The sequence below is a fragment of the Erinaceus europaeus genome, chromosome 3 (assembly GCF_950295315.1).
Source record: "Erinaceus europaeus chromosome 3, mEriEur2.1, whole genome shotgun sequence".
NCBI classification, from domain to species: domain Eukaryota; kingdom Metazoa; phylum Chordata; class Mammalia; order Eulipotyphla; family Erinaceidae; genus Erinaceus; species Erinaceus europaeus.
Window position 1 is genome coordinate 47627204 of NC_080164.1, and position 4835 is coordinate 47632038.

The window sequence follows — 4835 nt, forward strand, 5'->3', positions numbered from 1 at the left end:
AAAACATGCAAAATTTACACCGGTAAATATTCTTTTTTTTTTTTTAGTTTTATAGTTTAATATGTGTGACAGTATATCTTACCTTTGTTTTAATTTTATTTCCTGGACTGTTGATAAAATTGCATAATTTTCCATTAGATTTCTTTCACTAGTTGTTTGCAGTTTTTTTTTTCTGTTTTTTTTTTAAATTTTTTATTTAAGAAAGGTTTAATGAACAAAAACATAAGGTAGGAGGGGTACAACTCCACACAATTCCCACCACCCAACCCCCATAACCCACCCCCTCCCATGATAGCTTTCCCATTCTCTAGCCCTCTGGGAGCATGGACCCAGGGTCGTTGAGGGTTGCAGAAGGTAGAAGGTCTGGCTTCTGTAAGTGCTTCCCCACTGAACATGGGCGTTGACTGGTCGGTCCATACTCCCAGTCTGCCTCTCTCTTTCCCTAGTAGGGTGTGTCTCTGGGGAAGCTGAGCTCCAGGACACATTGGTGGGGTCTTCAATCCAGGGAAGCCTGGCCAGCATCCTGGTGGCATCTGGAACCTGGTGATTGAAAAGAGAGTTAACATATGAAGCCAAACAATTTGTTGAGCAATCATGGATCCCAAGCTTGGAATAGTGGAGAGGAAGTGTTAGGGAGGTACTCACTGCAAACTCTAGTGTACTTCTGCTTTCAGGTATATATTTTGCAGTAGTTTATGGATACGTGTGCACATAAGCTCTCTCTCACAGAAACTGGTGTATATCTAGGTTATGGGACTTTGTTAGAAAGCGAACCACCTGAGATGAAATTAGAGTGTACTATAAAAGGAAAGGTCTCACCCAAGTAATGAAGCTGAGGGGTTGTCATTCCACACATGAAGTCTCTGGATACAGTCTGAGGTGAAGCATGTTGAGGTGGCAATCGTTGCGTTGCTTAGGTTGTGATCGGCGGATGCAATATTATTTGGTTTGGATTGGGAGATGCATACGGGAAAGTGGGCCCTATCCAAGGGTTCCAGGACTGGGGGAAGTAGGGGCTCTATAGTGGAGATGTGAGGTTCCTGCTGTCTTAGGGTTCAAAAAGACAATCGATAGTTAATATTATCATCACATTATTTGTTAATTGGGTTAACTTTGAAAAGTCCCTTTGTTATGGTTTGCTGAACAGTATCCAGTATCTTGTATATAGCTGTGCTGCAGTTTTTAATATATGTGTGAGCCTCAGCTTCCTCTTCTCTAAAATGGGGATACCCGCAATACTACCTCAGATAATTTTGTAGGTGCTCATTAATGTGGTGGTTACAAACTCAGTTTGGATGTCATCAGACTATCTGCTTTTGGATGGTTACTCTCACCTTTGGAATCATGGAAATGGCAAGGGTACAAAGCCAAGAAAGAGTAGGAAGGATTTGAAGAATTGTAGTCATCTTTAGAAAACATCATTTGCTATATTATTTTCTTCTCTAAGAAGTCTCTAGCTAGATAAGTAATGTACTCCACTAAAACATGAAAGATGAGACTGAAGTCCTTTTTTAAAAAAACTTTTATTGCTTTATTAGGGGGTTAATAATTGACAGTTTCAAAAAATATTATGGTCACCCCAGTGAGGGTATGAAATGGCATATCACTAACATTTTGATTGTATTTCCCTAGTGAATAATAATGTTTAAGCATCTTTTCATGGGTTTATTAACAATTTGTAAACATTTGGAGACATATTTGGATCCTTTGGCTGTTTTCAAATTTGGCATTCATATTTTTATTGTTGAGTTTTTAAAATGTTCTCCATGTTCCGGGTACAGATATCTTATAGATATATGACTTGAAAAAGTTTTCTACCATTCTATGAATTATGTTTTCAATCACAAAATTTTTTACCAAGTCCATTTTTTCTTATTTTGTTTTCTTCTGTGTTTTCGATGCCATATCTAAGAAAGCATTGCTAAATCCAAGGAATCTAGGTCACGAAGATGTACTCCTACGTTTCCTTTAGGAGTTCTATAGTTCTAGTTCTTAGGTTAGCTGTTTCATCCATTTTGGGTCAACTTTTGTGTAAATGTGAGTTTGCTTTTGCTTGTAGATATCCAGTTGTCCTGCCAACATGTTTTGTTATATGTTTGCCTCAGGACTAATAAAAAAAAAAGGATATTATGAAAGTAATGTCATGGAATTTCTATTTTATTAGCCCGTGTTTATGTCAGTATAACTGTTACTTTGTAATATATTCTGAAATTGAGGAAGCAGAAATGCATCAATTTTGTTCTTGTTTCTAAGACTATTTGGCTACTTTGGATTCCTTGATTTTCCATATCAATTTCAATGTTTTCTTGTCAGTCTCTGAAATGAGCAGCCAGGCAGCAGAAGCAGCACCACACAGGCATGGAGTACAGTGCATGGGGCACCTGAGTGCTACTGCCATGTCTGCTGTCTGCTAGGCTGGCCTGGCTGCTTATTCCAGGTGTCCACCTGCCCCTCCACTCCGGGCCGCTGATTCTGCGGCTGCTAGGAAGTTCCTGAAGTCCTTTTTGACTAGAATTTCAATTTCAATCTCCTTTCCCAAAGTAAGCCACCATATTTTGTGTTGCCAGCATCTAACAGAGGAACCTTTGCACACACACGCATACATGCATGCTACATTCATAGAAAATGTGCAGCGTTTCTGTGTTTCACATACATAACTTTTGCATTTGCTGATAGTATAGCCAGAGATTTGCTGATAGTATAGCCAGAGATTGAGGATGTTATTTCCCCAGAACTTTTCTGACAGCTGTAATTTTTTTCAGTCAGATTGGTGAAAGTGACTTCATTGTTTTACTCTACACTTCTCAGTTATTAGTGAATATTAATTTATTTTTATAAATCTACTGACAATTTTTTACTTCTGTAAATTGGATATACATACATACATATATATAAATATAAATATAAATATAAATATAAATATAAATATAAATATAAATATAAATATAAATATAAATATAAATATAAATATAAATATAAATATATATATATATTGCCTCCAAGGTGATCGCTGGAGCTCGGTGCCTGCACTACAAATCCACTGCTCCTGGAGGCCATTCTCTCCATTTTGTTGCCCTTGTTGTGTGGGGAGTACTGTGAGAACCAGGTTGAGCACGGTGAGGCTTTTCCCATTGAAAAATGGGGACCTGAGGAAAGGAATCTTCCTGTAAGACTCCCTCTTGTGAGGTTGAGCTTGGGAGAGGCACGACTCAGTTTTTTCGCTTCCCTGTCAGCCCCTCCCTGTCTCCAGAAACCCTGCATTTTTCTGCCTCCAGGGGCCCAGCATGCCTTAAAACATTAAGCTGGGCCCCCTGCTGCACCCTTCATTCCTTGATACAATGGTCCACCCTTTTATTATCTACACATCAATATTCTTCTTTGTCTAACAAATGACTTAAGGCCTCCTCCCTACTCCCCCACCCATTCTGCTTATTTAATATATTCTTTTCCTACCCTTAAGACTGCAGGGTATTATTAATCCTACCAGTTAAACCCCTAGCAACAGTTGCTAAGGAAGTCCCTACCTTGCCCAGTCCCCTTTTACCTTTCTCTGCTCCTTTCCTAACCATGTATGGTATTGTCAAGCCACTTCTGTTTCTGACTTGGGGCCTTCCGGTTTCCAGCCTCAAGGAGCTTGTTTGTGGACTGAGAGGCTGATGCCGGCCCTTGCGGTTTGCACCACGTGGCTTAACCAGGTGTGCTACTAACCGACTCTGGGGCATTCGGATGAATAAAGATTTGAATGGCCTTGCTGCCACAAGCTTGGTTCCTGGGTCATCATCTCTCTCTTGTGTCACTAGCACAACATTGTTGTTATTGTTGCCATTACTCTTTTTGTTGTTGTATAGGACACAGAGAAATCAAGAAAGGAGGGGAAGACGGAGAGGGGAGAGAAAGATAGATACCTGCAGAACTGCTTCACCACTTCTGAAACAACCCCACCACCCACAGGTGGGGAGCCTGGGGGCTCAAACTGGGATCCTTACTCCTGTCCTGGAGCTTCATACTATGTGTGCTTAACCCGGTGTTCTACCCCCTGCCCGCCTTAATTGGTTACATTCAAGCTTTCTTCCTTATTTTTTTCTTTGTCATCACTGGAATTTCACCATGCTGATTTCTTTTTTGGTAGCAAGAGAGAGATACAGAAACAGCAAGACAAGGGAGAGAAGAAAATACAACACAGCAGCAAAGCTTCCTCCAGTGAGGTGGGGTGTAGTCTTGAATGTAGGCTGTTTGCATGACAAACCAAGCACCTTCCCAGGTGAGTAATCTTGCCAGTCTACTCTCTTCTTTTTCAATTAGGCCATTCTGAAATTAGTAAGTAAAAGTCTGGGCCAAGATGTGACTGACCTGGTAGAGTACACACAGTACCAAGCGCCAGGACCCAGATCCAAGCTTCTAGTCCTTACCTACAAGGGGAAGCTTCACTAGTGGTGGAGCAGTGCTTTATTTATCTCTCCTTCTCTCTCCTTATCTCTGTCTCTCACCTCTCTAAAATAAACAGAAAAAGGAAAGAACAAAGATAACCCTGGTAAGAAGGGAGAAACAGAGGGGGGAAGTGATGATGCACCTAGTTGAACACATAAAGGCTTGGGTCCAAGCCCCAAGCAGTGCTGTAGGTGTCTCTCTTTTTCTTCCTTTCTTTCTCCTTCTCCTCCCTTCTCATTTTTCTCTCTGTCCTATTGAGTATAAAGGAAAGACAGAGAGAGAGAGAGAGAGAGAGAGAGAGAGAGAGAGAGAGAGAGAAAGGGGAAAAATGGCCACAAGAAGCAGTGAATTCATCCTGCAGGCACTGAGCTCCACCCTGGGGGCAATAGAAAAAGAAAAAATAAAAA